Below are 27,416 nucleotides of genomic sequence, written 5' to 3' on the forward strand. Positions count from 1 at the left end.
AGGGTCCGCTCCAGCGCCGAGAGCCCCTCGGAGCTTTGCAGCACATCCCTCCCGTGCGAATGCCATCACTCTCCAGCTTTTGCATCATTACTTCGGGGGAAAACAACAACAACAGCAAAAAACCAACGGTACAATGAGAAATTACGGTAATTTGTTCCCAGAATAAACTTATCTTGAACTGATTAGGAAAGTCAGTCATTTTGAAAACGAGGTAGCGTTTTCAAAACGCATCTCCCCTTTCCCCCCTTAAAGTTTCCCTCTAACAATATCGGCTTCTAAAGTTTTCATTCATATAAACTCTATTAATGAAGATCTTTTATTTAAATGTCAGGGGAATTTGAAATTTAGAGTAAATTATGAAGCATGCATGTCTTGCCAAGTCATGGGTCAAATGCATTTGTGAAAAACTGCTAAAAGAGCATATGGTTTTGAATTTTTCTACAATGACTAGTGTTTAAATAAATTGCTTGTACTGCTTAGCTTCATGTATAATTTTGACAGAAATTGGCCTATAGCCTTTTGATATGTAAACATTTCAGGCTTTTATGCGGTATAAAAAGACACTTGCTTTTTGGGATCAGCTAAAGCAGTCACCCTGTAATTCAGCATGCTGGCACCTACCATTACGTTCTTGCTACATTTCAACTTTCAAGTGGCAGCAGAACGGGAAAAGAAGAAGGGACGTTTCAAAAGCAGTGTCCAATTGGAATTAAAAATTGCAAATGAGGTGAGAACGTGCCACTCACTCTCTGATTGAAATGGACAATCCATAGCGTTAGCGCGAACTTTCTGTCTTGTTTTCTAAGAAACAGACACGAATCAATGAAAACACTTCAATACAGTTCAGACCTGACTTGCAAGCACGTCTAGATAGGAGAAAGGAAAGCCAGACATCCCTCCTGAATGTATTTCTCTGAGTTCTTCCACTTATTCTTGGCTTGTAAAAATTAAAACGGACTTGTGTGTGTGGAACGTTGCACACAAAGTATATCGGCATGCCACAATCCATGGTTTTGCCGTTCAGCCAGCTGTGCGTCCACTGACATTTCACCAGCTCCCAAGTCTTTTGCAGGTATTACTCTAGTAAATATCTCACTGACTTCAATTCGGGTTGGGTTGCTTTTTTTTTTTGTTCTTCCCCTTTCCCTTTTAGTTGTTTATTTATTTATTTTCCCTTTCTGGTGAAGAGCAGTGTAGAACCATAAGGGCTTCATCACACAGAGCGCACAAATAGTAGGTCACTCAGTTTTAAGTCTCCTTAAACTGAAATGATTTTGTGAATGTATATAAATCCAGCAAGCTACTGAATAAATCCATTTATTGCTAATATATCTGTCTCACATAAATAAACCTCCTAATGTTGATTGGATGGATAAGCCTAGCCCAGTGCGAGACAGAACAGGACCTGGAGAGTTGCTTGGTGCCAGACAGCTCAATGTGTTTATTTCCTGTGTGCTTTAGCTGAGGCTAAGCTGAAGTTGGAAAAAGGTTCAAATGAGCTATATAATTTCAATCTGTTACTGTAGTAAGATCCGTATTTATTGTATATGTCAGTTTGTCATACACTCACTTCTCAAGATACACTGCCCCTTTTGTTAGTGTACAGTGATGATTTTTTTTTTTTTTTTTCCATAAATGTAATGAGTCAACATAGACACATTCTGTTGTAGGTGGTTTGGATGTTTTAGAAGCTTAATATGTTATGGTTTCAGTCTGATGTGAGGTTTTCTAATGAAGAAAGTATAATCTCTTAAATAAGTTCATGAATGTGAACAAAAGTGAAAGATAGAGTCTTTCTTCCTTTCTTTCTTTCTTTCTTTCTTTCTTCCTTTCTTCCCTTCCTTCTTTCTTTCCTTCTTCCCTTCCTTCTTTCTTCCTTTCTTTCTTCCCTTCCTTCTTTCCTTCTTTCTTTTTTTTGCGCAGGTTTCTCATGTATTCCAACACATATCATGCTTAGCAAACTAAGGTTTGTATCATTGCTGATAAAGAACAGGAATTACGAGACATCTAAACTGTGCAGGTCATTGCAAGACTCTTTCAAAATAAAGTATATTTCAGAGTGGACAGTGAAAAAAAATTTCTGGTCCTTGATTGCACTCACAGGAGCCAACAAGAGGTTTTCCTGTTCCATGGTCATTTGCCTTCCACTAGATGCAGTCTGGTCATAAACTCAAAGATGCTGTGATCAGTTCTGCTTAGTATCAGTAAAGTGAGATGACATCAACATTAAGAACAACAATCATGCCAAAAGTTGTGATGCAGAGGCTGATGTAGCAGTCTCTTGAATGACTCACAATTTAGAAGTGACTCCCTATCATAGGACAGACAACAACCAAATTTTTCCCTGAAAACTGAACCATACCATAACAATGTTCTCACAAGCTTCCAAGAGAAGGTGACTTCACTCTAACATTTCAGTACTTTGGTTTGTCTTTGTAAGAATAATTCTAATTCCCTGTACATATAGTCACATATAGCTGTGTATAGGTATGTGCATCTAATCCCTACATACATTGCCTAAATTGTGTTAAACACAGTATCTATTTGGATCTCTTCCTATGCTAGGTTTTTACTAGTATAAATAAATACAGCAGTTTAAAAAGAATAATAATGATAACCACACACACACACAGAGTAAGCCAAAATAATGCTTTCTTGAGTGACAAACATAAACCAAAGTAAGACCTTTGTTGGTGAACTGCCTTTTTCCAGTGATTGAACTAAGTTCTTGGATCATCATGTAGCACACTGGATTTTAAACCACAAGAGATCCTGAGCACACACAACTACAAATCAAGTCAACAGAAATTGTGTGTGGTCAGCGATTATCATTCTACTCAAGTATTATTTCCTTGGCTAAATCTCTTCTTAATGCCACCAGACATAGTTAATGCCACCAGAACCTCTCCCCTCTCCAGAAAGGCCCTGGGAGATTACACCCAAAATAGCCATTTATTTGTAATGCAAAGAGCCTCAAAAGGATTTTCTAGGGAGCTAGAGAAACAAAATCAGCATTAAAAATAAATAAGGGAGCCACAGATAAGGCAGCTATTGCATTGTTTTCTTTAACATATTCATGAAACATATAGGTTATTTTGGGGATTTTTAGAGTTTATGTGTATCACTCCAGCATAATCTAGTTGCTTTACTCCAGTGGGACTGGAATTACCACCCAATTCTACACTGAGGGAAGCCTGTTTGCTAAGTGCCACTGATTTTGAATGCGAACTGAAAGAGAGAGAGAGGGATCTTCCAGCTAAAAGTTACATTATCATTGCCAAACACCATGTAACTGAAACTTAATAGAAGCCTTGACTGCTTTATTTCTGGAGTGAGTGAGGTGTGCCAGATACTGATCAGGAAGATTCACAATTTTTAAAAAAGAAGAAATTATATTAAAAATTAGTTCTTGCAAAGGTCAAAAGTTAAAAAAAAAAAAAGGATAATTACAGTAGAGAAACATAAAATGAAAGGTAATAGTTTTAATGGAAGCAAGACAAATATGCCAGAAGGAATTACAAAATTGCTGCCTTGGTTAGATGTTATTTTGAAATAATGAAATAAACAATATCACCATAATTGGTTGCAGTGACCACTGGTTACACTACACAGATAAACAGGGTCATCCAGTTAAACAGCTGAGGTAGAAAATGATTATACTTACCTACTAATGCTCTCGACCTTAACATAGGTCTCTAGATTAAATCACAGCATTCTCAGTCAACTGTATCCCCAGATGAATTCTAATTCATGCATTTAGGGGGAAAAACACAGTTTGTTTACAACAAAGGTCATTTGTGGAATGGAACACAAGACCCAAATCACTGAAGGACAGAAGTATGAAGCTATGTTTATATGACATTCTAAAGCTTGGGTTTGTTTCTTCTTCATATTTATAAAGCTATTTCTATTTGTACTGTTAGTACACACAAAAGTTTTAATACCTTTCTGAAAGTTAACGGAAAATTTTTAAATTAAATAGGATTATCTTTGAAGTCTAGATTAATTGATGGCTTTTCCCTTGGTACTCAACTTTCACCAGTTCAGGACTGAAGTTTCAGATTCCATCAATACTCTACAAGTTTGAGAACTTATAGTTAAAACTTTATACTTCGGACCTGATCAAATGAGACAAGGCATTTTTATAATTTGTGATTATAAAGTATTCAGGGGAAACAAGTGTCAGCTACTCCAGTGAACCAGAATGTTATGTCAGTATTTATCTGTTCATAGAGTCATAGAATTTTTTGAGTTGGAAGGGACCCTTAACAGTCACCTAGTCCAACTCCCCTGCAATGAACAGGGACACCTACAGCTCAATCAGGTTGCTCAGAGCCCCATCCAGCCTGACCTTGGATGTTTCCCCCTACATTTTTGGCTGTCCTTAGGATCAGACACTTTGACCTTTGAATACATTTTTTTCTACATCTTGTTTCCATACAGTCTGGTCTTCAATCTTTTGGTTTTGAAGGAAGTTCAGTTCTTTTATGATAATTCTGAGTTTTCTTGGAGGATTTGTTCCAAAGTTACTGAAAAGATATGCAAGACCATGGATTGGGCCCAATGCCTGTTTCAGAAGGCTGTTGCGGTGTGTAGCTAGATATAGCTCTGGATCTGGAACTTAGCTGAGAACATGCAGCAGCCAGAAGACAGGGATAGCTCATGTTTCAGAAGTTTTACCAATTACATCTTCTTGCTTATGTGCTGACGTGGTGTTACATACATTTTTGAGAGTGAGGACTTTTGCCCTTGATAAATTATTTTTTGAGAGGAAATAATGACTCCTTCCTGCTCTGCCTCTTGCAGTATATATCAGCATACATCAGCAACAGATTTGGAGATTAAATATGCTCAAAACTTCAACAGATTGACATCAACATTTCCTAGGCCACTTCTTTGTTGTGCATTAACCTCAGGGCAGTAAATACACACTAGGTATTCCACACTGTGAAAATCCAAAGTGCTCAAGATACTTCGGGACAGACTGATTCATGAAAGTTTGTGCACATCAAATGTGAATTTATAGTCTGTCTTGGTCTACACTAAATCTGCAGTTGGGAAACTTTTTTCATGCCGCAAGTACTCTGCACCTTTCAGCTATCACATACCACGTGTACCAGAAGCATTGCACAATAGGCATTAAGAAAACAGTAAGCTGCAGACCTTTATCAGAATCCTACTGCATGCTCTTTAAGAAATCCAAGTTTAACAGACAAGGAGTAACCTTACCTTAAGGCTGTATGGGCTTTTACATCGGAGTACTTCACCTTCAGAAATCACCTAAGGATAAAGAAAAGCACTTCAAGCTTATTGAGGCTATCTTTCCGGGTCTTTTCAGAACCCTTTTAGCACAGTGCCACATGTCATTGCCTGAGCTTCAGTTTTGTTGCTCTAGGCTGTTAAACTTGATGTTTGCAACAAAATCTGCTGTTTGGAACAGGGCATGAAGACAGATTGAAACAGTAGTTGGTGGCAGCAAGGTTTGTCTGTATTCATTGCTGTTTCATGCATCTATCTGAAGTGCTGTCCGTGATAAGTCATTGAAAAACCAATGATGGATGTGATGTTAAGGTCCAGAGTGCCAATATTCTGTAATGCACATTAGACAAACTGTAAAACAGCTGAAGGAACTTTCAGAATCTTTGCAACCCAAAAAGTTCCCCTATTATGGATGTGCACACTCTTCTGGTTTCTTTTGATTATAAAGTATTTTCTTTACAATGACTTTTGAAGTCATTGATCATCAGATGACTAATGCCATAGTCTAGCAATCAGTTTAAAACCCACTAATTTTAGGTTCTCCTAACCTCAGCCTGCCCTAATTCAACAAAAGAAGTCTGACTCATGTTGAAACATTAGCAGAATTTAGGGAAACCAGAACATAATTATAAATATTTTCAACAAATATCCCCCAGCCTGTACTCTGGCCCCAACAACTGGATTCTTAGTACAAGGACTATTTCAGTATGAACTTCAGGCTCTTGAAAGAGCTTTGCTAATATAAATTTACTTTCTTGTGCATGGCATACACTGACTACAAAACTGACTATGGCTAGTGTAAATGTTGATTCAGCAAGGCATTTGCTCAGACAGCCTTTGAATTGTGTCTTAAAATCCTCTGCACTGCAAAATACACTTTGCTGTATTGTGCATTTTGAGGCATATGGAGAGATGAAAACTGAAGCATCCACTCTACCAAGATAACCGTGGAGTTAGCCTGTGCACAGCAATTCCATAAATAAATTTATTCAAAAATCATTCATTCTAGAGGAACTCCAGCATTTGCAAATTTAACATCAGAAATTCTGAATCTGTGGTTGGATTTTCTGCCTGTTTACTGAATACTGAACAATTATGTGTTGACAGTTCACGAAATGCTAGAAAAATAATAGTCTGTTCCTTTCAATGACCAAACCACACAATTCTAGAAGTGACTGTGATATTAAAGATGCCAGTCAGATGCTATGACAAATGATGGCAAAATGTCACAATTTTTGCATTTCCTCAAGTCACAATAAGTTCCCCCTGCCCCAAATCCCTGGTCACCTCACCTGCTGCTCTCCACCCTTTGGTTCAAACTGAGGTCTGATTTCAAATGTTCTCAAGCCAGACTGGTAAAACACATGCTTTTCTCTGATGTGGCATTTGCAGTGTTCACTTAGAGGGATTTAACTGGAGAATTGCTCTTCTTGAAGGTTGAAGGAAAATAAAACTATGAGGAAAGTCAATTACTTTTGCTAAGCATTGCATCACATTGAAAAGAAAAAATAAGTACCACCAGAAACAGCTCTGAGGTATTTCTATTAAAAGCACTCATTGCTATGTAGCACTGTATAAACAGGGTAGAATAAGAGTCAGTAAAAGCTGTTCAGGTCAGGGAAGAAAAACACATTTAACATTCATGTCTTCCAACACAAGGCTATAATGTATAAACACATAAATACACATACAGAAAAGATCATTACATTTCAGGCAAGAAGCAAATGTCAGTGCATTTGAGTTTATAGCACTAACAATCAGCTCAAGCAGCCACAGATTTCTTCCTTGGATGATGTGGACTTTGTGTAATCATGCTGTGTTTGCAGTGCACCCTGTGAATTAAGTAATTCAGAATGCCAACCAGAGAAACTTTCAGCTGCAGGCAATAATCCTCAAGGGTACAGCAAGCGATTTGACTCCAGCTAAGATCATTTTCATATCACTGGTCTATAAACTCCACATGCTTTGCAAGATTAAAATATGATTCAGTGCTCCCAGAGGCCGCTGGAAAGTCTTTGCCACTGTCTAGCAAGGGTGAGAACTAAGATCACCCCCACACTTTGCTGTTACTTCATTCTCTGAGACTTTTCTGGACGGAGCAGAGAAACCTGCTGTGGTATGGGAGAACTCAGCTGTGCACGGGGGAAGCTTGAGCCCCTGAACTACCCATACTGGCACCACACCGACAGCGAGAGTATTCCAGCAAATCTTCAGCACCTTGGGTTTTAACGGGTGTTGGGTTAGGTTTTAATTCAGATTACATTGCAAATACCTTCCTGTGTGATAAAGGGCTAATTGCAGGAATAGATGGAAACCACAGGGCCTCTAGGGGAATTAAAACTCTTATGAAAGCTGTACTTAGCCATAGGCAAATTATCTTGTTGTTGACACTGGGTGTAAACCACAGGTCCTCCTATTCCTTGTTTGCCAACCTATTTACTGCCCTGTTGAGCATAAAAAGAGCTAAGCACTTTAATACCATTACAGAAAAGTCTGCTAGACGACCTGCTGTGCAGGGTCCAAAGTGTCACTCTTGTTACTGAATTCTTGTTCAGTACTGACCTTTTACACTACAGTTAAAGTTGTGGTGATAGAACAAATTTTCAAGTAATTTGCTCTACCTCAGGCAAGTTGCAGGATATCGACATCAAGTCAGTGTGATTTAATTTAAAATGTTATTTTGAGATAGCCTTTGCACTAGCTGAGCATTATGAACTACTGATGGATGTTTTTACTGTGTTTATTTTAGCTGAGTTTGGCTGTTTTAAGAATGATTCAAATTAAACCAGAATAAGCCATTCTAGAACTGAGAAAAGCCAAAAAGAATTTGGCTTCCATGTAATGACTTGTACCAATGTAATTAATTCAGTATCGAGAAAACATAAGAGCATTTTAGTTGTCAGACAAACTGAAAAAAAGTATTCTTGATACAATTTAAAGAAATGCTTTTGGGGATTACTTTCTGCTAATGTATCAAAGGATTATTTCTAAATGCTGAAAGTATCAGAGCTACCTTTTACAAGAAGTGGGCCAAAATTGAAAGAACAGATTTGAACTCTTGAATCTGTGGGTTGGAATGTAATTCTCACACCTATTTATCCAGCCTTGCCAGACTTATTACCACCACTTGAGCCCTAGGAGTGAACTTACTTTTACAGCTTAGTTTCCTGATCAGATGCAAAATTGGAATATGTGTATTTTATGGTTTGGGAGTAGGCAGAGCCAAAACTGTGTAGAGCACCATTCCACTCAAGATCAAGTATTCTCATCAAGATCACTTAATATCTGAGGTCTTCCATTGGAACTTTATTTTGTTGAAGATGCTTGTGGGAATTTAACATGATGTAAGCGAAGCATAGCTTAACGCAGATCCAACACAGTCTTCAAACTCTGTCTCTGCCTATTCCTCCCAGTAGCTGCAACTAGTCTGGAAAACCAGTTGATCTGGCGCCAATTGCTCAAACAAGTGGTTTTAGCAAAATTTAGTTTCTGAGCAATTTTTTAAAGCAAGCTATTCCTCCCACACCCCTCCTAGAAATTAATTTTTAAGGCCACCATATATTTTTTCTTTCCAAAGTAAATGTACACAAGCAAAAGTAATCCTTACAGCATTAAAAACATGGAAATTAGAGAATTTAGGACTTCAAAATGTACCTACTTGAGAGACATTTGGGAAAACAGAATATACATTCACTATGAATAAAAGCCAGTTGTTAACCAGTACAAACAACAGTAACCTAATCTATTTTTCTTTTCAGGAACACTGGTATCCTATCAAACACCTTTGCCTCCTGTTATACAATTCTACTACAGCAATAAAATCAACTGTCTGCAACAGTTCTAGTTCGTTGTATGGTTAATACCAATAATGTACTCAAAATTGATGTTTAACAGAGTGAACTGATTTGTTGGAGTGTTAACAGCCACAGACTTTAACTAATAAACAGATCATTAACTGCTGGTAATAAACAACTTGCCAGGATCATTTATTATTTAAGAACATACTTTGTCTTACAAAAAGATAGCCCCACTTAGGTCTGTATGGGACACCTTTCTGGCTGTCACTCAATGTGTGAGACAGGCAAAGCTACTAGAAACCATCTGCCACACACTAGATCAAAAGACATTAAAAACTACTGTTTTTCATCAGGAAACAGTAGGAGATAAAAAATAGTAACTCCTTCTACTGTTTAATTATATAATCAACATTTTTACAAAATTCTTTACAATAATGCCTCTAACTGCAACATGAATAATCTAATTTCCAGCACTGATTAAGCATTGTAACTTCTTCACCCTTCTCGCCATATGGAATGCCACTGCTACAAACATTTCCTTCTGGAGGTAGTTCCCTGTAGGTTATGCTATTTATGTGTGAAGAGCTTTCATAAAGGAGAAGAAAGGAAGACAAGTAGAAAAGCCACAAGGATTTTGTTCTAGGATCAACAAGAGAAAAATAAACTTGAAATTGATTATTTTTCTTTTTTTTTTTTTTTTTTTTTTTTTTTTTTTTTATAATAAATATAAAAAAAAAATAAAAAATAAAAAAAAAAAACGGAACTCCTATGAGGAGTACAGGCAACCCAGCCTTGAGCAGCCTGCTCAAGATGTCTACTCAAACATGGGAAGGATGCAGATGATGCCTATCAAAGGTCCTTTCCAACCTCAACAGTTCCACGTTTCTGTTATTTTGCAAAACTAAGGTCCAGGTAACAATTTAACAATTTAGAAATATCATACAATTATTCTATATGATGGCTGCAGATTTACCAGTTACAGTAGAAAATCTTTGTTTTCCTGTCAATCATCCTGAAGCTGTTCTATTTGTAATATAATAAAATTTTTCATATAATAAGATGGACTGCCATTCCAGTTTCCTTTTGATCCTCATCCATGAAAGGAGTGAGGATAGGCATAGTAACTCAGAATACTACAATACTTTGCTGAAAAACAAAGACACCTAAGACTTACTTATTGCTACAAAAATTAAGCTAACAAAACCATCAGATGAAGGTGCCCCAGCCTTTCCCCTGCTTTACTTCAACAACCTCATTACTCACTCCCAGAAATGTATAACCATATATTCTGAATAAAAGGTAAGAGCATATCAGCGATGCTGTCTGCTATCCAGATTTTAGATGAAGAGTCATGTATTACTATTTATTTTTCTAGTGTCTCCCTAGAGACATCAACAAAAAAATACGAGATTATTTTGCTAGGTAGTATGTAAATAAACTACACAAATGCCCCAAAGATATTACAGGTTGTCTGCAAACACAGCTTCAATAGAATGGCAACCCTTAATAATTAACTTCAAATTGCCTCTGAGACACACATAACACTTTAATCATGGACAGCTTACAAAGTTCAAGGAGGCCTTCTTAATTCCAGATCCTTTAAAAGTGAAGAAATGCCCTTTAAGAAATTTTTTTTGTTTATTTTATTTATTTTAACATCCCTGTGCAAACCAAGGAGAAAGCATTTTAAAGTCATCATTAAAATAATTCTGATCTTAAACTAATATTGCAAATTGGCTATTACTAGCAGTAAGAAACAAATACTGTATTTGCATGCTGGTAGGAAAAATGCTTCCATTTAATCGCTTGTGGAAGAAGCACTTTATTTATAGACATACTGTGCAGGAGGAAATTTGTCTCTCCTACCATATAATAAGATGCATGGCTTTCTGCCAGGATGCTGGCTATCCCAGGACTTTTGGTGTTCCATATACCAAGAATGTGGAACTATACTGCCTATAAACAGAAGAGGCTTATTTTTTCCAAGGATACTTTAAGACATGCTTTTTCTTGGATATAAAGTTGAAGAATTAGTGCAGCAGTTACGCAGTTGCAGAAGGAACTTTCTTTTGTATATTCATCACCAGCCACTTTAATTAGCTAAGGGATTGCTAGAATATTTCTTGCCAGTCTTCCTTCTCCCATTTACAGAAGATACTAAAAAAAAAACCCAACCTCCTGGACTTTCTGGGTTTTTCAGAGTAATTCTCAAGACTCGAGGTATTACTTACACAAGCATTTCCACTTAGCAGGATAACTCACATAAATAAAGATTGCAAGATGGGGATTTGCTAATCTGGCAGAAACAGTGCATCCAATTAATTCCTCTGTTTATTTAGGTAGGAGTTTTAGCTCTTTATTATCTTCAGTATCTCTGACCACAGCAGAGAGGGGTGGAGGTAGAAGGGAGTTAAAGATGGATTTTTGAAGGGAAGCCATAATTAGCTCAATCCTTGGATTGAGCTCAGGAATGTTGTTACTGCTAAATAGTTCCTTAAATGGAGCATTTATAAACCAGAAGCAAAGCTGTAATATTAGAAGAAAACTCAAAACAAAATAATTTTAGATGCAGAAACCGCAAGGTTAATGCCCTGGCACAGTGACATTATCCAGCCTACAGGACAAGGAAGGAAGAAGTGTGTGACTGATGGTAAACCAGTGCATTATACCCAGTTGGAGCCCTGGTAGGACTGGGAGACCCCAGAGGTTGTACCCCTCTGAAACTTCTCAGAATGGTGCCTGGCTCCCACATGGGGTATGCATGGCCCTGCTGCTATCTGCCCCATAGCCATGTTTGGAAACTCGGGTTTCCAACCAGCCACATCCTCTCCTCCTACTTGCCCTCCCCAGCAGCTATCCTGTGAGGGATTCCTGCCCAAATGAATGGATATGAAAATTTTTGGCCTGGGAGCAGCCTGGCTCCTTGTTGCCTCATCTTGCAGCCCTCCCACAGCAGACGTGGGGCTGGAGCCTACCTCAGGGCATGTTCCAGATGCTCTGAAAATAAAACCATGTTTCATGTCCACTCCTACACAACCATGTCCTATCATGCCCTGGACTCAGCCCAGTCTATTCAAAACAGATTTTGGCTTTTATCACACAATCTATAGGCCTGATCCAGCTACCAAGGAAACCATTTGGACTTAAGGACAAGTTCAGGACCACAATTACTTTCCAAGCAAAATAAATCATTAAGCTATGATGCAAAAGATTAATGCCCAGTCTCCATGCAAAACTGAATTTAATCATTGTAGATCAGGGTATTTGGGGGCAACATCTATTTTATAACTTCATTAAAAAAAAAAAACAAACAAAAAACAAGGTATGCACAGCTTGTCCAAAATTTAAAATTATTTTCCACATTTCAGAATATATATTTTTTTTTAAACAGACAAACCTTGCTTGTACTCTAATATCCCAAGAAAGCTTGTTAAATGGCTTTCCAAGGCTATATGATCTTTATTAAAAAATTATAGCACTGTCTCTTGGACACAAGGAGAAAAAGAAATAATCTATTTTTCAGATCAAGACTTGCAGTAGTGGAAAATAAATCTTACAAATTCTCTCTCAATTTCCATTTAACATTTCCTGCTCTGAATGCAGACACAGTCGTCTCCTAAGCGTTCTTCAGTGCATTCATAAATTGCAGGAATACAGTTTTCTTGACAAACCCGTTTCAAATCCAATAAAAAAAGTAATGGGATTAACTGCTTGGAAATTTAGCCAAATATTTTAATTTAATAGAGCAAAATAAAGTATGTTAATATATTAAGAGTGCAAAATAAAGTTAGTAAGGGGAAACTGAAGGCAAAGAAGTAGAGAAGCCATGGGATTTTCTTGCACTTCAGTATCAGTGGCTGTGTAGGAATTTGTGCAACGCAGTTTCCCATGAGTGGTGACTGCAAGTGATGCTCTGCACAGAGCACAGAGGGAGTGAGGGAGAGGTGGGAGAACGCAAAGCTCCATGGTCAGATCCCCACATAGGAAGAGCTTTTTTTGATCACAAACAGAAAATATTACAAAGTTTTGGTCTGTGAAAGTTTGGCCAGACCAGTTTATGGAGAGCTGTGGCAGCACCAGAGGTCAATGGTGCAGGGAGTTTCCTCCACATCTCACAACACTTTCTGTACAGGAGAAACTGGAGATGTAGAAATGTAGCATAGCTTCTCTGAAATTTATACATCTACATATACATGCATAGCCATGTATATACGCATGCATATAGGAGAAATTTTTACTATACAGATTTTCCCTTCACCACTTTATTTAAGATGTAGAACCCAGGGGGGAGGAGGTAGAGAAGTAGCAAAGTGAGAAAGGCTGCTTCTTAATTGGTGTTTGCGAAACATAACAAGTTTCACAGTGAACACAATGCCTCTGACTAGCCCTGAGGAGTTGTTGTAATAAATACAGTAGATAGGCTTTGTGTGGGCCAGAGAAAGTCATTAAAACGCTGTAGCCAGCTCTGTTTGGTTTGGCATTGCCTATGATACAACTCCAATTTTAACAACAAGCTACAATTGTACCAGTAGAAAAAACCCCTCAGGAAAGAAAAAAAAAATGTATTTTATTTAGAGAAAATTGTATTCAGATATCTGAATTTCTCATTTTGCAGCAAGAAATTTTTTTACCTCAATTTTTCTTCACTTCACCTGCTTTATTTTCTTATTTCTTCAAGCAAATCACACACACACTCACACACAAGGAAAACAGACAAAAGATCCCCACAGAACTGTATGACTGGAATTTACCACAGTACTGTAAAAACTTTGTCTGTTCAGATACTTCAGTATAAGCAGAACATGGCAGCAGCATCAGCTGATTTAAATAACTGATTGTAAAATATAAACATAGATGGATGAGTAGATGTAAAAATAGTAACAAACTGTTATAATTTATGGATTTTCCAATCAAAGTTATTTCCAAAGTATTTTTGTATTTGAATACAAATATACTCCTGTGTACACGCCATCATTTGTACTCTATGCACTTTTTCCTGCTGGATGCAGTCCATGCCTCATGACAAACCACCTTGGGCACGTGGAACTACTTTTGTTCTCTTCTTGAAGGACAGAAAAATGAGTCCTCCAGGAACAGAGCATCATATTTATAATGTTTTCATTTTGTTTTCATAAACCCTCTAATTAGCACAAATGATCCCAATTACTTTCTATAGAAAATGAATTAAAATATCTTGCAGGTAGATCTATTATACTCATTCGCCCTCCCTGCACATTCTTATAACATTTCTATGCATTTCTGAGCACATGCCAAAATTAAAAGACTTCTCTTCCATGATATATTTTAAAATAGAAAAATTGTGAAGTCCTCTAAGTACTGCAAACACAGATTTAGTTCAAAATTATATTGTGAAATGTTCTGGTAATGTTTACATATGTTATATTTATGGATACAGAAATATTTCCAGTCAAATCTCTATTGGGCATGCAAATGCCTTGTTCACCTCACTCACCTATGAACACTATTTTTGAGGCATCTCAAAGCCTTTCAAGTCAATCTTCTCAGACTTCAATCTGGAATAGCAAAGAAAGATTAGAAAAAAAAAAAAAACAGTAAATAAATCTGAAATGAATTTTTTTTTAAAAAGTAATCCATTAATTTAATAGGAAATCTACTTCCAGCCTCAAACACCCAGAAGTTCTGAATCAGAACCAAAGACTGTAAGATTAATTTACAAACTGGAATTTTACAAGTTCTTTGGTCTTTACTTTTTGCTTTAAAGGGCTTGGGGCTAAGATTTGCAAGTTTTTCTCAGGAACTGCAAGAGCTAAAATCATTCCTTTTCTATGAAAACTGAGAATCACAGGTAATGAGATGTGTCTAGGAGCTGGCATTCTAAGGAAAAACACCAAATGTCGTTAGACTTGTAATAAAAATCAGGAGTGTTGGAAACACTGTTATAATCTTGCTTTCAGAATGCAATAATTCTTGTAAAACACAAAATAGTGCATGCTAAACCAATCTTTTCCAAATCAATACCTCTACGTTTTAACTTACATTGGTAGGCTGAGGATTATATGGTTGCTATTTTTATACCAGAACAACTTACAGGGCCATGACAACAAATTTTAGTTGCTAAAATACAGTATAAATCAAAGACCAAAGAAGGGAAATGGACTATTTTTCTCTAACATGATCCCTGTTCCTATTTGCTATGGACATGATTAAACTTTTCATTTCATGGCCTTGCCTTACATGACCCTCTCATGGGAAGGACCACGGAACTTCTTCTAAATAGAGAAAAGTGCTTTGTGTGTGGCAATATTTTCCCAGAAAGGGAAAAAGTTACAAGCATCAAGTCAGGAAAGTGAAGGAAAAGACATCACATATTTGGAGCTCTACAAGCAGTAAATTTATTGTCAGTAGTCAAGTTCAAATAGCATCATCTGGAGAAAAAAATTCCCTCTAGAACCACAGCACTGATGAGAAAAGAATTTTGACCACTTGCATTCTGACATTTTTATGAATTTAATTTAAGGTGGCAAGAAGAGATCTAGTAAAAATGTATGAATGCCCACCGAAGGGAAAAAACAAATAACCCAAAAGAAAATGAAACACTTTTTTTTTTCCTAGAAGAAAAGGTCTCATAGCTGTTGATGTGTTTTTAGGTTCCAAGCCGAAAGTATTTGTATCATCATTTCAATAATGGGACAATAAGAAAAAAAACAGGCACAAACTTTTTTGACACACTGACCTGAATTGCTTTGATACAGAGGGTGGCACCTAAAATGAAAACTGAAGTGGTTTGATTAATTTCTTTTGTGATTTCAGACAAGACAAATAATTCAGTATTTACAAGTTTTCAATGCCCACATTTGCAAATATACTTCTGAGAAGAGATGTAACATTTCCAGAGGCACATCTAGTGCCTTTTTTCCATAGTATGTTCTTTGAAATCCTTAGAGGAAACAGAACTTTGAAGAAAAAAATCTTGTACTGCCCTGACCTTCTTTCTCCTCCCCTACTGATATACATTTAGTAGGATACTGCAGAAATGAAAAGATCTTATGTGATATATTTGAGATAAAAACACTCTTCGATAATGAAAGTTAACCATATGCTCTACCTGAGGTGCGCAGAACAGGACAAGAGTCAACAAACAGAAGCTGCAGCAAGGGAAATTTCAGTTATAAGAAAAAAAATTCTTTACAGAACTCTGAATCACACTTTCCAGAGAGCCAGATTCGCTTCCACACCTGGAGATCTTCAGAACATCAAGAAAAAAAAAAAAAAAAATAGGCCCTGCATTTAAGTGGGAAATGATCATGTGTGATTATGGTAAGACTCCTTTTCACTCTGAAGATTGATGTTTGTGAGATCTGCAATTTGCTGAGTTTTTTGTTTTCTTTTTTTTAATTCTTTGCCATTAGAGCAATCCAACTTCTACACATTCATTTCCTGTAGAAGCATTACAGAAACAGTCACTCCAAGTGCTACTACTGAACTCAACATACTGGCTTTACTGCATACACACAGCTTAGGTGGGACTGTTCTTCCTTGGATGGAGATAACGCAAGCTTTAATCTACCATCCTCAAAACCAGCTACAATTGTTCCAGAGGAACAACAAAAACCTCTGGAACAATTGTAACAGTATAGAGCTATTTGATAGCAAAATCTAACACTGTAAATGACAATGTGTTGCACTGCATACTACCAGAACAATACGTAATATCTAAGCTATTTGTTTTGGATATATTTACATAAGGTTGTAATCATGTCACTGGTTGAAAGATGCTAGCAAAATGAGGATGGAAATAACCTGACTAAAGATGCCCCAGGAGAGTTCCTAATGAATTAGGTCCCTGTGTCTTTATCAAGAAGCAGATTCTTAGGCATCAGGAAAAAAAATACGTCAGTACTATTTGTAAAGCAGTACAGTGCCTTTCCACGCAGTCTTCAGTTTTGCTTGTTAACAGGGTACTTAACTGCAGCCTTCTTATTGCTCTACTGTCCTGCCTTTTTGGAGTTATCAAAAGGTATCAAAGGTATCTTCACAGCAGCTTTGGGAAGCTTGGAAGCTTTGGGAAGCCCAGGAACTGTTGGCGAAGACTCAATACTCACTCAGGAACAAAATATATGCTATTCCCCAGTTAAACTTTTGACAGCCATCAAGAAGCATGTCTTCAAAAAAACAAAAAAAAAACAAAAAAAAAACAAAAAAAAAACCACAAACAAAACTAAAAATAAACAAAAGCATTCAGAGAACTTGAGATATACTCAAAGCACATGAGATTTCAGAGTGGTGCAGGGGCTCCTTGCTCTGAACTACATGATCTAGCCAATTTGTTATTATTGCCGAAATAATGTGCAGCCTCTAGATATGAGTCTAATCCTTGGGTTTCCACAGGATGGAGCACTGGATTTGCATTGGGACAACAGCTGCAGCAAGTGAGGCCTCCTGAGCAGCTCTTGAGATCCTGAGTAAGCAAACAAACAGCAGTTTTCTATGAGGATATATTGACCTTCTTGTGCCTTATGCAGTGAACATTCTTGTGAGGTACCATACCATAAAAGATGACAGCATTCCTCCAGTTGCAACAGAGTGACTATCTAATGATGTGCAAATTCCCAGCTAGAAAGAGAGGGTCTTGTCAACCAGATGCAGCTTGTGTCATTCTGTTGTCAAAGTCAGCTATATGTCTCAATTAATTGCTAAGTATAATGGTAAATTGGATTTCCCTGTTCCAAATTTGTGCATGCAAATGCCATTAGAAATGTTTTGCAGAAGTGGGTTCAGAGAATTGTCAGACAAATGAGCTGCAAGTGTTTGTTGTACAGGAAAGCATCACTAAATGCTATTATGGTCTCATGTGAGCAGGTACTATATCTGCGAGCAGAGCCCAGTCCCATGGAAGATGTTTTAACTAGCATGATTTCACACTGGTCTTACTAAAAGTGGTTGAGAATTGATTTTTCAACTGTGGGTCATTTTTGGATGGGGGACTTGCAGTGCATTGAAAGTATATGAGGCAGATCAAAACATGGTTAGGGCACCAAGTTTCTTTAAGTTATAGACAAAACCTGTGCTACTCTTGATCAGACTGGATTTTGTCTGTTTTTCTGACTAGCTGTCCAGAATTTCCTGCGTGAATGAATAGACAGCCATTTTCTCAAGTGAATAAGCCAAAGCAAATTCTAAGATGCTACACTTTAGAAATTACTATGATCACTGGATATAAAAAAAACTCTTTCCTTGGTAAATAGTGGCTTTTCTTAACGGTATAATTCTGAGTATCATTTTACTGTTGGTGATGATTAAATTTTCAGATTTCGACACCTTAACAATTGACCTTGATCAAGGTTTTGAATTGCCCGTCAGATGAAAAAGCTTTAGACACCAAGCAATTATTTAGCGATAGCCATCAGGATAAATATTCACCAAAAAGGAAAATAGAATGAGTGCACATCTCAAATAGAAAGTGAAAAAAAATATAATCAAAGTCAAAACTTAATTTGCATGTGTCCACAACTCTGCTCTATAACTTTTCCCTCCTCAATTTCCATTTATCAGAGTATGCCAAAGGTAAAATTTAAGACTTCAAAATAAAATTACATCTTTTCAGTAGCTATCATGAAAAGATGAGGAGTAGAAATCTAACGTCAAATCAAATTAAAGCACATTATAGTGTAAATTCTATGTGCATTTTGCACATTATTATATCTTGACATATCATGAGCTGAAGTGACAACATTTCATGCATGCATTGTACTTCTGAAATCAGAGAAAGAGCACAACTAACTTGCTTTGCTCCACAAACAATTATGATATACTCAGAATCAGGATATTGCTAAATTTATTACATTAGAAGAATTAATAGTTTAGAAGAATGCTTCTAATGCTTCTTCTAATGATACAGATAACCTGTCCTTCTATTAAAGAAAGTTGTATCCAATTCCAGAGATAAACTATTCAAGTAGAAACAAGAATTCAGAAAAGTAAGAAAGAAACAATTCACTCACAGAAGCCCTGCCCACTTGTCAAAAGAGCTTTACATATTTCTCATTATGTACATTCTCATACAGGACAACAAAGTAAATACTGCTTGCTAGTCACTACAGATCAGAACAATATCTTTTTACGGATGAGTGAAGAGCATCCTCCTCTTACAAATGTCTTTTTACTATAAGCCCTTTTTCCTTCACAATAATTTTGGTTAATCTAAGGCTACTTCACAAAGACACATAGACCCACCATTTGCCAGGGACTCTCAAGATGTCTTCCCAAGTTTTTTTTTGTCATTCCCTAGTCTAAAGGCCAGGTCAAGACACCCATAGTCCTCTTGTGAAATTGCAATATCTTTACTGCAGCCTGTCATCCTGACATAAATGGATTCATAAAGTGAGCACTTCCACAAATATTTTTAATGTTACACAGACTAATGCCTTTTATTCTTTGCCTTTTCTAGTCCTGATGTACTCTATTACTGATCTAGATTGTTAAGAAGCTCTTTCAATCATTTCTTCAGTAATTTCACCCATAAGTCCTTTCTCCTTGTCACCCACCTTCCCCTAACAGGGAAGCTTCCTCTTCATTTCTTTGGTAAAAACAAATAAATTCTTTTGAGTTCTTGCTTTTGGCTAGGATCCAACAAGTAGTGAAAAGATAATATCAACTTGCACCTCTTTAGCTTTTTCAAGCCAAAAAAGTGGCTTACCTCTTCTGATCCTTCCCCCAAGACCAAACAAACTGGATGCTACAAAGAAAGTGCAGCAAACTTTTTATTACAGATACACTATAGTCACAACAATTTTTTTTTTTTTTTTAACCAAGCTTTTTGGGGACTTAAAATTAAACTTATCAACCCTCTTTCATTTAAATCTGTAGTCAATATAATTACAGATACTGTCCCTTCTTTAGCAACTTGGAGGTACAGTTTTCACAACCACACATCTGACGTACCATTTCTGAGTTTACTCTGAAATAGGGAGGTTTACTGATTAGAAGCTATTGCAAATTAATACTAAGATGCTTGGAGAGGTGCACTATCGGAGCTATGGAGAATAGCACTAGCTTTCCAGAGGAGAGAGGCATAATACCACCAAGATGAACACACAAGTATTTCTTCCCCCTTCTCCTTTGGGATCCAACTGATCTGAGAAGAACAAGGACTTATTTTGAAATGAAGGATGAGAAGGTTTGACAATAATACCTTTTCTTCTAGAGCCTCACCATAACGAACTACAAAATAAATGTAACTTATGGTTGTTAGATCCAACACAAGTTCTCTTTCTTTAACAATGACTTGCTTGCTTTCAGCTGAACTTTCCTTTGCAACAGGCTGTCTCACTGGTCACAAACAAAAACATCTAGCAAGGCTTCACAAAAAAATTTAGCAAGGCTTTTTGTGGGGCAGTATACAACAAAATACACAAATTCATATTTATACTTTGCATACTATTGTTTGCTAGCTATATCTATTATCAATTTTCCATTTTGATTGCCTGGATTGGTAGCTCTAATTCACTTAATTTCTGTCTGCCTCAGTCTGCGATTATAAAATAAAGTCATATGAGTAGAAACACAACATGCACAGTCTATAGGGACTATGGCCAATTCTTGATAACAGTGGAAATTTTGCCACAGGAAAAAAAAAAAATAAAAACAGGAAAAAAAACAGAATCTGCTTGTGGAGTTTAGCTGGACCATCCACTCAGGTAAAACTCAGTAAAGTTACACCATTGTAGAATTTATCTTCCTAAACTGATTTGTTAGGGGCTGTTTTTGTTTCATTTTCACCAGTCACAAACATTGTTTCTGAACATTAAATAGTGTATAAACCAACTTTTAATTTAAAACACTCCTGCAGAAAAAAAAAGGCACCAGGAAAACAGCTGTTCTATGCACAATAGTGACACAGTGACTTACAATGACTAATTAATGAGAACACCTGGAGTATCTTTCAGAGCTAAACTGGAAACAAAATACTGGAGATTAGGTTTTCAAGCTACTGGTGGTCCCCACTAATCTCTTTCAGGTGTAAACCATAGTGTACGTGGAAAGCAAAATCTGACTCATTCCTGCAAGACAGGAGGTCTTCAGGCTAATAATTGCAGCATGTAGTTTCCATAAAATTTACAAGGTTGGCTTTAAATTTTAGTAGTGGCAGGCTTGCAATAAATGCCAATGAGGTCCATCAAAATGAGTATTTGTGTGTGTCCTCATAAAAATAGATCAATCTTTTTAACAGACTCCATGCAGAGGAATTTGTATAATTACAGCACATATCTACAGCTTTAGAGTCCTTTCCACACCAAAAACAACATGCTAAGTCATAAATACAGCGGAAAAATAAACACAGGAACATAATAAAAGAGATTTGGTTGAGCTAAGTTGTTCTGTCTCAGCTAGCACGCTGTAGCTAACAGTTTCCACTAGGGGTGGGCAAAGGGATTATTTTCCTTGTTTGTCAGCTTCCTTCTCACCTTTGCCTCCTGCACTCTTGGGACAGCAAGCAAGTCTGCTCACATAAAGAAATGGAAAGGGAGAATCAGAAAGGAGGAACGGTTTCACCACACACACATACATTCATTCCCAGGTCACCCATTAACTCTTATCATGCTGGTCTTGATGGAAACACTCAGCAAGGAGTGAGAGAAGAAAAGCAGCCCAAAAGAAAGAAGAAATTAAGTTCGCACTCTCTGCATTGTGCCTGTAACTTTCTAGTTCCACAGTCACAGCTGAATTGTCAACTCCAAGCAATAAAATATAGTTTATGTACAAGACTCTCTACCATGCCAAGTTTCCACACACTTCAGCTGAATGGGAGGGAAGGCTGCAATTAAGTGATTCTCTTCCTAGCCCTGCCACAGCTCTCATCCTAATGAATTATCTACCAGCAGGGGAGAGTTGCAGTGTTGTGTGTCACGCATGCTCTTCTTCCAAGCTTACCTCTGCCAGGAGCGAGAAATGTGGTACACAGAAGCAGGGGCACAAAACTAGGAAAAGCAGCACTTGAAGAGCAAGATTCATTTCAGTGTAGTGCCCTCCCTAATGAGACTAGGACAGAGCTAGGTGTTTAAATACCTCAACACACAGGTGACCATTTAGTGAGATTTTCAATTACTCATCTCATAATGAGCCAAGAGGTAAGCAATTGAAAATCTCACTGGGGATGAGATTTTAAAAGCTCAAGAAGCATCTTTTTATTCCTTTACATTCCTAAGTATCTGCTCTAAAAGTCAGTCATTGCTTTCCAAGTTGACTTTGTTTTCTTTGTGTAATGTGAATAGCCATAGTATTGTATTGTTTTTAATTAGCTTAATGGATTCAATTTTTGTGCAACAGACAGAAAAGAGAGACCAAGTATGGGATCCAATTTTACTGATTTTAGGCACCTGAAATTAAGGCATATGGATCTTAGCTAACTGATCAATCTTCCTGTAGACATTGGATGGAGCAGACATCTCTGAGAGGGATGGGTCAGCCCCTAGAGGTTCCTGTTCCACTCCATTTACTACAAAGGGAGCATAGACAACAAGCTAATCTGGATGCCTAATTTGTAACAGCTGAAGCCAGATGAGATGAATTCCTCCTCCAGTGATTTAGCCAAAGGCAGAAAGAAAACAATAGGAGTGCAACACACTGATTTCAGTCTCACAAATCTCCAGCCAGTTGTTTAACCAATGAAGTGAACTTCCCACTTGAGAGGAGGTGTCAAAGGCTCTTGCCAAAGCAGTCCCAATTTTAACACAACAGAACACAATAGAAGTTGTGCTGACTAATAAGTACAGATAGAAGCTGGAGGGAACAAAAGGGAGATACAAGCCCAAAGCCTTTCCTCCAAACCAGCCAGTTCACAAGAGAAATGTTACAGCAAATACATACAGGTTGTATCCACCCAAGGGAAGAGTGCTGCTAATGAAAGAGCTGTGGGTCCCAACAGAAGGAGTAAGATATCCAAAGGTAAAATCAGTTCCAGTTTTGCATTATTCACATTTTGGTTTTACTTGTACCTCTGTATGACTTCATGCTTCCTAATGCTGTTAGTCACTGCAGTGCCTGAACCACTCTAATTCAGCTAAACAAAGCTCCAGCTTTCTTTTTCATAAAATTCATTAAGTATTTCTTTGATGGACCTGAGGAACCTGTACAGAAGTCATGCTTTGGAGGCCAGAAATTCAGGATTCAGTTTTCAAGTCTGTTGCACAATTAATTCTTATCTGAAAACCTCACTCACCTTCTCAGTTTCTCACAAACCTGACCCCATACTGGTAAAACCCTGGGCTCTAACACTTGTAAGTTATTTTCCCTGCTTCTTGTTCCCATACACAGAAGGTGACTGTCAGAATCCTAGCCATGCCCTCTCCTTCACATGAGCTTTGCCCAAGTGTTTTTTCATCAAACTTGGTCTGTCGTTAAAGGGAGGTTTCCGTTTCTCCCACCATTCATTTCTAGAAGGAGCTTAGCTCATCACAGAACAAGATTTTAACCTCGAAGACCATTACTTACAAGACAATACTCTGACACTTGCCTTTAGCCTGATGGATTGGCACGTGAGGGTGACTTCTCTCTAATTTCACTCTTTTCCTACAATTTTATCATTTACAGGATAAATAACACCAGGGCAATGGGGCATGTTGTATGTTTGTGTAAGCAACAGTATCCATTTTAATAGCTTTGAACCAAAAACAGATTTGGCTTAATTAAATAACTGCATCAAATCTACTTAGCTGCACTGCTCTACCACTTGCAATCTGCAGAGGTTGCTGTAGATGCAAAATCATCAAATTTCAGTATGGTTGCATCTTTGAGGCAAATGGGATTTGTTTTCCAACATGTTCTAAATCTTCTTTATAGTCCAGTAGAGTAGCTTTCTCTCTGCCCACACCCTGAATTCTTCTCTTGAATATTTTTACAAGCAGCTTAATCTTAAGCTGATATATTATTATTGTTTTATTTATGATTGCTGCTTTTCAGGAGATTTGAAAGCTTTTCCAAAATGACTGAAGACATGCCCAACAAGCAGATGTTTTGTCTTGGTAGACTAATGGAATGAGGTCCAGACATCAGGACAATGAGACAAACTGGAGAAAGAAGACAAATGCCCACATCCCAACAGTAGTATATTTTCCCTGGAACTGCCAATGCAGTGCCAAGAAGTATAGTCCTTTTTAGTCACATGGACTTTGGATATGAAATACTGTTATGGGGGAAGGAGGAGGAGAGCAGACCTGGTGTCATGTCAGACAAATTGTACACACAAAGTCATCAGCATTTATCTCTCACAGCCTAGGCTGCATTTTAACAAGGGAGTTAAAGATGAAAAGATTTCTGTTTCCATTGCAGATCCTTAGAGCCATCCATTTGCCCTATCATATGCTTACTATCAGAAACTGCTCTTCAAAGCAACAAAAACTACTGTACTGCATAAAATTGACAAAGTTAATTGTATGCAGCATGTTTCCTCTACCATAAGTATTCCCAAGCACCATTTGTTTCTGGATTTCACTCTTCTCTTAACTAAAGAACAGCTACATTATTGTTTCATCTGTAGCCCAACTGTTTTCTTTACATTTTTACCACTAAATTGAATCTACTGCCAGTAATCTAATTTACATTTAAAATGCACAATATGCCAACATGACCAGACTTCAATAAAATTTTTACTAAAACTCATAAATGCCTTGATTCTGGTGTTTATAGAAATTTTAGACTGTTCATTCCCCAAATGTTATGTCGCTAGCATCCCAAAATCATTTCCATATGAAATAAGAAACATTCTTAGATTCATGCTGCGTCAGGAAATACAAAATGTACTGTCACATCGCTCCCAAAATCAAAGATTTATCAGTTCTTAACAAAATAATTTGAATTGCATGTCCGGACTGCAGGCCTGCAGTAGCATGGGATATTAGCTTCACTCACCTGCTACGATTTCTTCCTGCCACACATCCTGGTCCCTGCATTTCAGATTACAAATGTTTTTTTTAAACACTGTTACTTCATTTATTTTTTCTTCCTTTGCACGAAAACTGCTTGATTTTGAAATAGTACAGAATCCCCTAGCACCCTTGTGAGCACTTCCCATCGTGACAGAATCTGCCCAGAGATATCTTTCCTGCAGAGCTACTTGACTATACCAGGAATATCATTCACTAGAAGTTTGGATTACATTTCTCTACTGGAAGCTAATCACCAAATTTGTAATTTTGGTGAAAACTTGCAAGAAATTCAGATACAATTGGGACAGAGTTTTTGTGGTGATCTTATTTTATTTTCCTTCTAATGTGGAAATGAAGTGGTAGACACAGCTCATTACTGTTCTTTCTAAGTATTTTGGCTTTGTTTTTAAAAAGAATATTTTCAGGGAGTACTAACTAAATAGAGAGTTAAAGTAAGACGTGTTCGCTTTCAATTAATTGACTTTCTATGTTATTTTGAAACAAAGTTAGTGAGATGTGTACAGGCATGCACATGTTCATTCACAGGGTTGGTCTGAGTCAAGCACTCAACTTTTTTGTTTGCTTGCTTCAGAAATCAAGCCTACTATGAATTACTCCAAAAGTTCTTCAACTCACAATATTTATTTATATCCTCCAGACAATCTTTGATCGTGAAGAAACTTTTTTCTGCCTGCATGTATCAGAACGCATACAAACTACAGCAACAGGATCAATGGTCAACTAGTCAATACAGTCATAGTTTCAGCCATACACTGCCCTACAGTATGAGCAATCTGATTCCATAAATAGCTGCTGGTATTTGGTATTTACTTGCCCCACACTATCATCTATATAAAGTTATGCTTTGAAATTAGGCTCAGAGATTGATATGTGCTTCTTGATCCAAGAGGCTGAGAGAGCACGCTGGGCCATACTTTACATCTCATTTTGAGAATTCAAGTTTTATATGCTGGCATTGCAGAGTGGGGTTTCTCTTCATTCATCTTTGTTGTAAGTTTCTGTATAATTAATGAATATAAATACGTTATAATTATGAAATAAACAAGAGAGTTAGGCAAAGCAGATTATAATAACAAAAAGAGAATAGATAGAATGCTTACCTGCATCCTGGGCTCACTGTAAAACTCCAGAGGAGGGATCTCCAGAAAAGAACCTTGTCACTGGCAGTCAGCTCTTAGATGGGTGTAGGAGAGGTGCAGCCAGGCTCCACCCCTTCCTGCAGCACAGGTCAATTGCCTTCACCTGTTCTGCCATGGGTGACTCATTGCTCACCTCAGGTGATCAATCAGAGGTTCAGGCTGTGATTCAGCAGTTCTCATACAGTTTCTTTACAGCAGAAAAATGCTGAAGAGAGATAAAATGAGACAGAAGCTCTCTCTTGCTTAGATACCGGACCATGCTTGTTTTGGGTTGAAGACAGATAGCAGCTGTGTCTTTCAGAGATGAATCAAATACCTTTGGGTAGGCTTTTTACATCATGTCTAAATGCATGTAATCAGGACAAGAAAAAAAGAAGAAAAAAAAAATAGACAGAAATACATTATATTGCTTAGAAATATCCCTAGTTCAGTTATGAATGCATTTTCCTATATTGAACTCTAGGACAGAATTCTAAGGGATCAATTCCGTATTTGGTGCATACCTCTAAATGCATGGTTTGGCTCTGAAGGAAGAAAGAAGTGAGAAGGTCTGGTTTTATGCATAACAGACCATTGCTCAAAGTAGTTCTCTGAAAATTTTAATAGGATTTTTGTGTACAATAGGATTGTTGTACTCCAGGGTGCAACTATTTATGTAAATATAATCATGCTATTTATGTAAGAAATTGAAAGGTTTACAGTAAGAATCAAGTACAATTTCATCCTGAAGGAGTAATCATTTCATTGAGAATACCGAGTTAAGGTTTAACATTTCCTTTTTTCCTTTTCCAAGTGGTTTTTGCTAGCATTCTTATTACACTCAGAACTACATAAAGTAAACATACATTTTAGCAAAGCCAAAACTGCTGTGCCAACAGAAAGCAATACCCTGCACCTGCTGAGAAAATCTCCTTTCCCAGAGCTTGATTTTTGCAAAAGTCCTTGCTGGGACATGGAAGATCTAAGTTATCTTGCCCAATTGGCAAACACCACAGCCCTTCTGAAAACCAGAACTCTGCATGCAGCTGGGAGAGCAACACCAGATACTTAAAATCATGTACAGATCTACCCAGGTTGTTTTTTTTTTCTGGCCTGTTATTTCAATTTCAAGCATCTGCTCCAATTCACCTGGTCTATGCAACAACAGGGTAATCCTGATCCACCTGAACCTTGAATCTCAACACAACCATGACATTAAGCATGTGGTTCCTTTGCTGAAGTACTCTTCACATTCACTTACTAGGGTCTAAGTTGATCTTAGTGTGGTCTTTATCCTCTCTACAGGCTATTTCAGC

At 37.3% G+C, this 27,416-nt stretch overlaps 1 long non-coding RNA gene across 3 annotated transcripts; it reads right to left on the minus strand.

The window, feature by feature from the left end:
- On the minus strand, window positions 1-26,117 carry LOC122158419. 3 transcript variants are annotated; one of them, XR_006168223.1, is made up of 6 exons: window positions 26,083-26,117; window positions 15,772-15,812; window positions 14,530-14,590; window positions 5,230-5,280; window positions 3,665-3,743; window positions 30-90 (listed from the first exon to the last, which is right to left on the minus strand). It is a non-coding gene; the product is annotated as an uncharacterized LOC122158419 (long non-coding RNA). The 3 variants fall into 3 exon arrangements; XR_006168221.1 differs by having other exon boundaries at window positions 1-3,743; XR_006168222.1 differs by lacking the exon at window positions 26,083-26,117 and adding an exon at window positions 19,735-19,749 and having other exon boundaries at window positions 1-3,743.
- Between the last annotated feature and the right edge of the window lie 1,299 nt (window positions 26,118-27,416).

The sequence above is a fragment of the Centrocercus urophasianus genome, unplaced genomic scaffold (assembly GCF_019232065.1).
Source record: "Centrocercus urophasianus isolate 14NV4802_14NV808 unplaced genomic scaffold, USGS_Curo_1.0 seq_14, whole genome shotgun sequence".
NCBI classification, from domain to species: Eukaryota; Metazoa; Chordata; class Aves; order Galliformes; family Phasianidae; genus Centrocercus; species Centrocercus urophasianus.